Source organism: Enhydra lutris, unplaced genomic scaffold, assembly GCF_002288905.1.
Source record: "Enhydra lutris kenyoni isolate GAN:26980312 unplaced genomic scaffold, ASM228890v2 scaffoldscaffold78, whole genome shotgun sequence".
NCBI lineage: Eukaryota > Metazoa > Chordata > Mammalia > Carnivora > Mustelidae > Enhydra > Enhydra lutris.
The window spans coordinates 1,769,801-1,781,779 of record NW_019154162.1 but is presented as its reverse complement, the minus strand read 5'-3'; the positions used below and the strand labels follow the sequence as shown (position 1 = coordinate 1,781,779).

Below are 11,979 nucleotides of genomic sequence, written 5' to 3'. Positions count from 1 at the left end.
AAGTGTGTAAACCTGGCGATTCACAGACCTGTACCCCTGGGGATAAAAATATATGTTTATAAAAAATAAAATTAAAAAAAAAAATGACTAGGAAAAAACATGGCATCCTGACCAGGAACCTTTCTGTTAGACCAAGTCTGGTTTCTCAGAAAAATGTGGTGCATATCAAAGTGAGCTTCTTAATGTCACCAGTGATATCATTGACAAAAACACTTAGCTAAAAGCAGGTCTGCCTTACCTGCCTACTGTTTTATGATATTCTGTATTAGTGATACATACTGACTTTATTTTACTGATAACCATTAAGATTTGTAGCTATTCTGGTCATTAACATATGAGAAACTGAGTTTCTGAGAGACTGAATGAACTTCCCAAGGTCACACAGTACAGTCTGCACCTTTTCTTTCAAGTCATCTTACTCTATCTAACCAAAAAGTAGCATCAACAAACTGATATTATTTTACTTAGCAATGTGAAGAAGCAACATTGGCCAAACATTGCATATGTCTTACGAATTATGCTAGCAGCTACATATGTGCATAATCTTTTAATCTTTGTAGCCTATTGGTGATATGAGTGTCAACCTTGTAGCTTTGTGGAAACAGAAAATAAAAAGCAGAAAGATGAAACTGCCCCAAAAGACCACCCCACCTGTAAGTGTCAAAACACGATTTGAACCAAGGCTTACTTCTCTGCAAAGCCTGAATTCACTCTATTAATTTCTTGAGGGAAATAATTTTATAAATGATCTTTGTTGTCTTCACAAAATGTCCTTTATTGTCTTCAATGGTTAGTGTTCCACTAAACATACTGATAACCCACAATGGCTGAATTTCTCCAACAATAAGGTGCAATTACTTTTCTACTAAATTATTGCCTTTAGAAAATATTCTATAGAAGGAAGCTCAAAGCAATTGGGCTCACTTACGTCTGCAATTTCAAAGTAAGAATGAAATTTAATTGTTCATTAAGTTAAGAAGGAGTCCAGGTAGAATAATTTCCTAATATCTCACTTCAGTATATTGAGTTTCAAGCCTATCTCAACTCTTCAAGGATTGTCAGCTTACTGTTCTGGGTAAAGGGAATGAGATGATTTCCTCCTAATTTCCAACTGTATTTAAGTAGTGCTCATTCTGCAAAATCCCGCTGATCTCTGAAGGTTGAACTAGAAAATATATCATGGTGGAAATTCTGCAAATGAAAGATCCATGCTAACATAAATTCTTTCAGATCTGGAAAAGCACAGAAAAGGAAGATATCACCGTATATATATTTTTTACTTATTTGGAACTCTGCCTTTGGCTATGAGAGTCTCCACAAATATTTACTGAGCAGTGTCTCTCTGATCAGACACTCTACTCTATGTTGGGAGACAAATGAATGTTAAAGCACAGTCTTATCCTAAATTCCTCTACATGCTCATCCCAGGCAAGAAGCAAGGGACATATTATTTGTACCTGGGGATCTCCCAAGGCTCTGCCTTAAGTACCAGGGTGTCTTCACAAAGTGCAGTCATAGCCCTGGTCTTCAAGGAACATATTTAATTTCTCAGCAGGAAAATAGATCATTAAATATAAAGCGAAAAAACAAAAAACAAAAAACAGGGGCCTCTATTTGCGGTCTATTATTCTGTGAAACTCATTCCCACGGGTGCCTTCTGGACATTCTGCTTTTAAAATGTGACTGCAATGGGTAGTAGGAAGTACTTGGTTCCAGGGCATGGGTTTGAATTCCAGCTCTGATACCTACAAGTTGTATAATCATAAACTAAACTCTCTGAACCATGAGGTCCTCCTTTGAGTAATGTATAGCTACCACTTACTTCGCAAGATTATTTTGGCAGCGTAAAATAATAAAGTGTGCACTGTTTATGCAGAATCCAGATTCATTAGTTGGCAGCTTCTTCACATCAAAAACAAACAAACAAACAAAAGGAAATCTTCTAAGTAAGTGAGAGGGTAATCTGTGGAACATATCAGCCCAGTTCCAAGTATGAGATCTTGTGGTTAAGGGAAACACGGGTTTCTCTGAAGATTTACATTTATTGGTGTCACATGTAGAAACGTTCAGCAAAAGCTGCTTTTACCATTTTTTGTTTGAATAAAAAGATATATATATACATATATACATATATATATGTATATATGTGTGTGTGTGTGTGTGTGTGTGTGTGTAGGGTAAGTAAACGTCTTCCTATCTTTCTGGATTCCTGAATGAGACTTTATATTAATAAGTAAAAGGCACTGATATTATGTTTATGACGTTCAGATTCTAGAGACAAAATATTTTTCCACATTGAGACAGAAGGAAAAATGTAAATAATTTTGAGAGAAAAAAAATGGTTTGCAATCACACTAAAGAAGGAATGAATGCTATCAGATCCATCTGTCCTAAGGAAAGTTTCTAGTAAGGGAGGGAGAGTGGGTGCCTCTGTGTACTGGGAGAAAGCAGGATGCAGGTGAGCTGGAGCTGAGGATGGGATGAGAGGCAGGTGGAACAAAGGGATTCTTAAAGGAAATTTAGCTAACTGGAAAGTTTCACCAAAGGGTAATTCTGCTTATAAGGAGCTTAAAAAGTGCATCTAAGCAACAGGAAACAGACATTGAAACAATTCCAATGCTGAAAAATAATGGGAAAAAAATAAATGAAATCTCATCTGTCCAGTAAGATTCAAATTTATCTGATAATCTCAACCACCAGGGGAGTCTTTTCAGAGTACAAGTTCCTAAATTCTACTTCTTGAGCTGAGCATAAGAATATTTGTGAATCAACAATGGTTCTTCATTCCAAGTCACTGACATCCCAAACTCACGTGGGCTGACTTTAGCAAAAGAAAAGAATTGAAAACATACAAGGAAGCTCTTAGATTGCTGAACAACCCAATCTGGGGAGCATGCAATGACGCAAAACAGAAAGGTAACCAGGGCAGCAGCAAAGAATCCGGCTGGCTCCTGGCCTGGGTGGCTGGGCTCCCAAACAGGGACACACAGCTGCTGCCAGCACCAAAGACCCACAAATTTCCCCTCCCTGCTTTTTTGGGCCACTACCTCCAGGTTCAAGATCCAGGTGGCTGCATCTGGTTGGTGGCTGAGACTAGATCATGTCCGACCAGCTGTGGAGGCTTCGAATGTGATTATCTCTGTTCTCTGTTCTCTGATTGTGTAGAGGGATGTAGGCTCCTACAACAAATTCTATAGTAGATTTAAAATGAGAAGATCTCAAATAAAAGTATGAATGTAGGATCCAGGTTTGGTGTGGCAATTGTCTCTATTTTATTATCCTCCCATCCTCAATCTTTTAACTTGTCACCTCTTAGTCATAATATGCCTGCTATGCTCCAGGCAACATCTTCCCACACCAATACCAATTTGAGGCAAAAAGAATGATAGCAGTAGATTTTCTCTTTATAAGACTTCACGGGTTTTTTTTGTTTGTTTTGTTTTGTTTTTCCCTGAGAGGAAAATATTTCCCAGAACTTTTCCCACCACGCCCCCCAATCCAAAGATTTTACCTTACATTTATTGCCCAGAAGGATATTGTAATATTTACATGCAGTTTCCTAAATCAATTGGTGTCAAAATGCAATGGAATTTTCATGGTGGCAATAGCTCTGTAATGTTTCTGGGTTTAGGATAAGCACCTGCCTTCCCTAAGATAGAAGTTGCCACTGCCTTAGGCAAAGCCAGTCTGAGTTGTTTGAGACAAAGGCAGAAACTTGGCAATGGTAAGCAACGAATGACCTCACCATAGACAGATAACACATAATACATAGTAGCAGGCACTGCACCAAGATTATCTCCATCAAACGTATGTATTGTTGAACTATTTGTTTTTTTTTTTTTTTTTAAGATTTTATTTATTTGACAGAGAGAGAGATCACAAGTAGGCAGAGAGGCAGGCAGAGAGAGAGAGGAGAGGAAGCAGGCTCCCTGCGGAGCAGAGAGCCCAATGCGGTGCTCGATCCCAGGACTCTGGGATCATGACCTGAGCCGAAGGCAGAGGCTTTAACCCACTGAGCCACCCAGGCGCCCCTGTTGAACTATTTGGATTTTGTTCTGTGCTTGGGAGCTATCAGAGCAGATGAGGTGACTACGGAAAATTCTGCAATGGATGATGGATGCATGGATGACTTTGTAGTGTATATCAATATTCATACACTTTTCCCATAAACCTCTATCTCTCCCCAGACCAAACTAATATACTTTGGGTTATACGTTGTGGAATTTAGATACAGGCAACTATCAAAAGGTGAATAAACTTTCTTGCTTAATTTAATAAATAGAATTACATGCTCTTGCTCAATTATGTAAATTTAACAATGGCTTTGTTTTACAAACACAAAGTCATATTGGTCATAAGAAAAAATAAGAAAATATAAAGGATTTCTTAATAAATATGCAGTTAATTATGCTTGTCATTATAACACTCTCAAAAAGTGGTATGCATAATTTTCTTCTCCCTCTTTGCTGTCCTTTATCAAGTGCATATTTAAATTCATCATGGAAAAGGGGGAGAAAGTTCATAGTATTTTTGTGATCAAACACCTTTTCTAATTAATCTTGGCATCTCAGTGTAATGACATTGAATATTATTAAATTAACTTTTTATGCCCTATTAGGGGTGCCTTTATAAAAAAAATATGTCATTTGTGGAAGTTTTTTTCTTTAGATCAAAAGACACAACTCACCTTCAAAAGTCTTTGAATCAGTGGATATTTTAAATTATTTATTTTATTATATTTATCTGTCTTTTATATTTATATTTTATAATTCAGATTATAAACATTGTATATATTTGACATATAGTAAAATATAATTTATATAAGAACATACAGCAACAACATGAATGGTCTTTTACTTTTTTTTTCCTTAAAATGGATAGTTGCAATTAAAAAATGGCCTTCATCAAACATGTCCAATTCAATAACGCCACGATCATGTTAGAAGAGGTTCAATGATGCCCAGTACATGAAACATTGGATGTAACATTGGGGTTTCTGTAGAAGTTTTATTGGACTTTTTTATTATTATTATTAGTTCCTTTGAGAAGTCTTTGGCAAAGAAAGTGCTAAAATTTCTTCACTATACTCATGAACTTGGGTGCAAAGAAAGGGTAAAATATAAATTGCTCCCTAAGATGAAATGGGAGGAAGAAGGTAGATTGGAAGGACCTAAGCAGAATCTTCTGAAATCTGTTCAGAAGGGCCACAAATATACAGAAAAGATTTTTTTTTTCTAGACTTCTGCTTCCAGGGGCAAGTGTTTGCCTAGGGAAAAGTCAGATATTCACAGAGAACTGCTGCAGGAAAGACCAAGCCAATTTCCTTACGCTCTTTTCTATAATGTTGATCTCAAGGATAAGATTTGTTGTTTCTCACTCATTTTATGTTATTAGTGCCCACCATAGTGCCTGGCAAAAAGTGGATCTGAGTGAATTGTGATTCAACTTAATGGAATTGACTTCTTTAATTAGGTCCAAGGAGGATCTATGAATGCCTCACAATTTATTTCCACTGACCAGATGATAAGTTCTTTTTGGCTTATAACCCTTCAGTCAAACATGCTGAAATAACCATTGCCAAGTGTTCTTAGTATCTATTCTCTGGTAACCCATAATGTCTGTGGAAGTGAACCATTTTCAATTATCCAGGGCTCCTTCTTCCATTCTTAATTCCCCAATAATAAAAGTTGAAGGCATTTAAAGATCAAAAGAATAAAAACCCAAGGATATCACAGATCAAGCTTTAGATTAATAAAACTTGTCTGAATTCTTTAAGGCCCTTAATCAGATAGTGTTTCTTAGAGAGTCACCCAACCCACCTCAGAAAATGAGGCATATTTGCAGAGGAAATTGAACTAGGCTTTCAAGTCTAAGCCCAATTCTGTTTTTTGTTTGCTTGTTTGTTTGTTTTTGGTGACCTGACTCTGGATAAATCACTTAAGTCTAAAGACCTTATCCTTCTCCATCTTGCAAACAGAGGTAATGATAATTGATTTGGAGGCTTATTATGAGAAACATATAAATAATAAAATAATGGATATGGAAAGAATATCCTGTAGTGAGAAGACTTCTAAATACTCACCCCCACTAATATTCCCAGTGTCATGGTATTCACAGACATATAAAATCCCCTTGTGATGAATAACTTGTGTCCAGCTCAAAGAATATGAAAAAGAGTAATAGAATGATTATTTGTGATTAGGTTAAAAAAGACTGTATCTACCCACCAGCTAACTTTCTTTGTCTTGTTAGCTTTGAAAAAGTAGACTGTCCTGTTGGAGAGTCCTGCGTAGGGAAAGCAGGAAGTGTGGCTTTCAGCCAATAGCCAGCAGGCAACTGAGGTCCACAGTCCAACATCTTGCAAGAAATTGAGTTTTGCCAATGACTCTATGAATGAACTTAAAAGAGACCCTTTGCCAGTTGAGACAATAGCCCTGATACCTTGACTGTGTAACCTTGAAGTAGAGGACCCAGTTAAGCCATGACCAGAAAAGTGAACCTGAAAACAACTGTGAGAAGATGAGTGTGTGCTGTTTAAAGCCATTAAGTTTTTGATATGTTAAGCAGTAATAGGTAATTAATAAAAATAAAAACTAAATACATATACACATATGTATATGCATATATGCACATATACATATACATAAATGTGCATATACACATCTTCATATAGATGTGCATACATGTATGTGTGAATGACACACCACCATCATTATAGATGTACCTATTTATGCAATATATAACATAAAATTGTGCTTATATAAATGTACTCTTCCTTAACTGCATTACTTTTTCACTGCAATGATAGGAACAGCATCAGATAATAGGTCTAGCTACTAGTTCAAAAAGTTTGCAGGAAACTCTCAACAAATGAAGAGTGTCACTAGGAAAATGCTGGTTGGTCAAGCACCACTATGTATCAGAGAAGCTGTGTGGCCCTTTGCCTTGTGGGTGTAGAAACTTGATTTATAAATGTCTTAAAATGGAGGGGATTTGAAGGCTGTCTCATGCGAAAGAAGCACATAGGATATAAATCTAAATGTAAAATAAATTGTAAGTTGTAATGAAAACTGTCAGGTTCTGTGAACTAGAAAGCTTGGGGCAGGATCTAGAGCCTTTTCTCCCTGAAGGCCCCTGGCACACCTGTCAGCCTGCCATTTCTATCTCTTGATGTGTTGCTGTAAGGCTTGGAAGGAATGGAGCTTTAGTCCAAAGACCAAGATTCCTGGAAACTTCTGGATAGGAAGTGTTGATACTTGTCTCTCTGCTTCTTTCAGAAATCTCTATTGCTGAACAGTCTTTATGACTGGTACAGCCTTTCCTAGGACGACTATGATCCTGCTCACCCAACTGTGCACCCAGGGAATATTTTGTCTCTGAGGTGACTTGTCCATCTCTGTGCTTATTAATTGTGTGCTAGTTGCATGGCTTAGTTCTCGTTGTCTGTGCTTCCACATGTATCTAGATGATGTGAAGGGTACTCTCCTGCATGGACCATGTCATAGAATCTCTAACATAGTGATGTCAGAAAGCATGCATTCCCAATATTTATTGCTTCGTTGATTTATGTGAGAGCACCCAGAAGTGCCTATCACAGTGAGCGAATCTTGGGCTTCCAGTATCTATCACAACTTCGTCTTTTTTCTTTTCCCCTTGATCAAGTTACATAATTTATCAAAGCTTCAGTTATTCCCTTACATAAGTGACACATAATAATGCCCACTTTATAGTTTTAATTTGATGGCTCCAGAAGTAAAAATAAACAAAAATAAAACAAAGCAAAAACAAAGGAGAGAACATCTATGAAAACTGCTAAACATTTGGCTAAGGTCCTTATAGACGTATTGATTTGGATCATTAAAACTATAAGATAGTAATAATTTTTATTCTAGTTGTATCGATAAGGCTCAGCTAAATCAATGTCCCCTAAATTATAGAATTTATAAGTAATAGAGCTTAGACTGGAGTCCATGTTTTCTTCTCTTAGAGATTTTATTTATTTATTTGACAGACAGAGATCACAGAGGCAGAGTAGTAGGCAGAGAGGCAAGCAGAGAGAGAAGGGGAAGCAGGCTCCCTGCTGAGCAGAGAGCCCAATGTGGGGCTCGATCCCAAGACCCTGGGATTATGACCTGAGCCAAAGGCAGAGGCTTCAACCCACTGAGCCACCCAGGCGCCCCCCCCTTTTTTTTTTAAGATTTTATTTATTATGTTTTCTTCTCTTAGGAAGCACATTTATTCATATTTACCTCAAGCAGTTGCCACTGGTGTTTCAGATTCTGCCATTACCCTTCTGCAGTCTATTTCATCCATGACAGAGAATCTAAATAAAATAAATTTAAATAAAATAATATTTCAATTATTTAAATTAGTTAATAAAATATTAATAAGTACTGTTTTAGTAATTAAATATAAAAAGTTACATAGAAAAATTAATTACATAACATGCATTTGTTTAGAGAACCCAGAATAGTTCCCAGCGCATAGTAGTATACAGTTATGTTAATTAACAAGTATTTCATTCTTTTTTTTTTAAGATTTTATTTATTTATTTGACAGAGAGAGAGATCACAAGTAGGCAGAGAAGCAGACAGAGAGAGGGGGAAGCAGGCTCCCTGCTGAGCAGAGAGCCCGATGTGGGGCTGGATCCCAGGACCCTGAGACCATGACCTGAGCCGAAGGCAGAGGCTTTAACCCACTGAGCCACCCAGGTGCCCCAACAAGTTTTTCATTCTTAACTAAGATAGTTAAGATCCACCATTGAACATGCATCATTTAATTTCAACCTTTATTCTTAGTCACATATATGATACTAAGCATTGTGTCTCTGACTTCTTTTGCTCTGGAAAATTTCAAGGGATTAACTTGATGTGGGTGAAACATTTCACTCATCCTTGTCTTGTGCTCCAACTTCTATCTTTCTTTCTTTCCTTCCCCCTTCCTTCTTTTTTCCTCCCTTCTGTTCTTCTATCCTTCTTTCTCATTCAAAGAATGCTTATTGTGTGTTTGTTATATGATAGGTTCTAGTTATGGAAGATGCAGACCATGGTGAAGATTGGATTGAGGTACAGATTCTATAACAAATGAGCATGAAGCCATGAAGTTTTATGTCAGATTCGTGTAACATGTCCATCTCAAGTCAACAGGGTAGACTCTGCTCTATGCTATCTTCACGCAGGGCCCTGGATGATGGTTATCCAACTCTGTGTTTCCACGACAACTTAGACAAGAGAAAGGGAATGTGGTAGCTATGCATTATTAAAGTGTCACTTTAATACTGGTATATATATCACTTCCATGCATCTCTTCTGAGTCATGGAGCCCCATGACCATACCTAATTTGAAGGAAAAGTGTAATTTTCTCTTTTATCCAGGCAGCAAACCTGGTAAACAACATAGAAACCTTGAGGGACAACTCCAACTATGTGTCTCTGATCTCACTTCTGGAAATTTCAAGGAGGTGTGCAGATAGACATTAATGCCTCATTCTCTTGTTCCTAATTAACTGTTTTGTTCTCCTTCCATTCCTCTTCATTCAGCCATCCAATCATTTATTGTATGTAAATTATATCAGAGGCACAGGAGGTACAACAAACAAAAAATTAAAAAAAAAAGGAAAAAGAAAAAACACGCTTCTCTTATGTCATTTATGTTGCAAAAAAGAAAAAAAAATAAATAAAATATTTAAAATGTCAGAGGATTATTATGGCTTTATACTAAGGAGAAAAAAAAGCAGGGAAGTTTAGGGAGCTGCATAGAGAATGATGTTGCCTAAGAAGAAATGTAATTAGGATCAGTGTTACTCAAATTGAAATTTCAGTATAGCAATCATAGTTAAAGCTTCATTTTACATTTAAATATGTCCAGAAGCAACTTAAAATTCTTTCTCATAAGAAACATTTGGGGGAAGCCTGGGTTATTCAGTCAGTTAAGCATTTACCTTCAGCTCAGGTCACAATCCTGGGGTCCTGGGATTGAGCCCCAGGATCGAGCCCCACATTGGGCTCTCTGCTCTATGGAGAGCTGCTTCTCCTTCTTCTGCCTGCCACTCTGCCTGCTTGTGCTCTATCTCTCTCTCAAATAAATAGATAAATAAATAAATCTTAAGGAAAAAAAAAACTATTTGGTGACTTGTGGAAGTCAGTGATTATGAATTACATCTCCTGACCTCAAAACAATAAAAAAAAAAATTACACCCAAAGAGAAAAAAAAATTAAAAAGGACACCAAACTAAAAAAAACAAAAATAAAAAACAATTTTCAAAAATATAAAGAAATTTGAACTCAAGAATCAGGTGGGGTAAGTTATAAGGACAATTAATTGTAGATTTTCTTTAAAAATTCAGAGCCATGCTTTCAATGTTTTGGATAAAAGTCAAAAATTTCTCAATTCTATACACTTTTAAAAGATTTTATTTATTTATTTTAGAAAGAGAAAGAAAGAAAGCAGATGAGTAGGGGAGGAGCAGAGAGAGAGCCCCAACATGGGGCTCATCTCATGGCTCTGAGATCATGACCTGAGCTGAAACCAAGAGTCAGAAGTTTAACCAACTGAGCCAACCAGGCACCTCAATAATTTCTCAATTCTAATATAATAAATACACACATATATGTAAAATATATTTAAGAAGAATTTGAATAAAGAAAATACATTTCAAAAAGTTTTTGTTGCTACTATGAATTTATAAGTTTTTTTCATGTACAACTTTATTCACTTAGCATACAAAAAAATCACTTAGCGTACCTCTTTCTTTCACTTAACATTAATTTTTTTTTATGGCATGCTGTTATCTTTATGTAACTCTTTTCCAGTGGTTTATAATATACCTTGAAGTGGGCATGCCATCATTTTAGTTAGTTGTCATATCCTTGTAAGATATTCAAATTATTTCACAATATTTCAGTGTACACCTTATTAAAAAATGTGTCTATTAAATATTTGGCAGGGTAAAATAAGACTTTGTGGAGAAAATAAACCCATAGATTAGTAAGGTCAGTCTTGGGGCACCTGGGTGACTCACTCAGTTTATCTTCTGACTCTTGATTTCAGGTCAGGTCATGATCCCAAGGTCATGAGATTGAGCCCCACATAGGGCTCCATGCTGGGGCATGGAGCCTGCTTAAACTTCTCTCTCCCTCACACTCTCCCTCTGCCCCGGCCTGATCATGTTCTCTTTCTCTTAAAAAAAGAAAGTAATAAAATAATAATAATTATAGTGATAAAAAAATTAAGATCAACCTTTAAAAGTAAACCATGAGGTTCATAAATAAGTTGCAGAAATTGGGTAGCTCTGCTTTGACTCTCAGTTGTAAAAGATGAGCCTGTTTACATCCAAGTCCCTCAGGAGTAACCAGAGAGTCTTTACAGGGTGTCATATATAATAGACATTTCATCATCATTCTCTACTGGCCAAACCTTTGACAGACCATGTCAAGTTACACTTCGGCATGTGATATCCAAAGCAGATCTGTGACACATTTACCATTCAAGTTCAGTAATAATCCATGTTAATTCATGAAACAGACATTGATGCATGTTTGGCATTTTATTTTGGAAGATGGAATTCTTTCATACATAAATATGGAAGTATTAGGTTATTGCATGGTTTCAGTCAGGGCTCTATAATTTGTCTATCCATCTTTTTTTTATTATTATTCCAATATATTTAACATAGAGTGCTATATTAGTTATGGGCATATAATATGGTGACATAATAATTCTATCCAGTGCTCATCACAAGTGTACTCCTTGATTCCCATAATCTATTTCACCTATCTCCTCACCTACCACCACTCTAACAACAATCAGAGGTTGTTCTCTATAGTAAAAAGTCTGTTTTTTGGTTTATCTCTTTTTTCTTTGTTCTTTGTTATATTCCTTAAATTCCACATATGAGTGAAATCATACAATGTTTGTCATTGACTGATTTATTTTACTTTGCATTATAGCCTCTAGCTCCATCCATTTGTTGCCAATGGC

At 36.4% G+C, this 11,979-nt stretch overlaps 1 pseudogene; it reads left to right on the top strand.

The window, feature by feature from the left end:
- LOC111160853 overlaps positions 1-11,979 on the top strand; it is a 93,673-nt pseudogene that overhangs the window by 77,950 nt on the left and 3,744 nt on the right.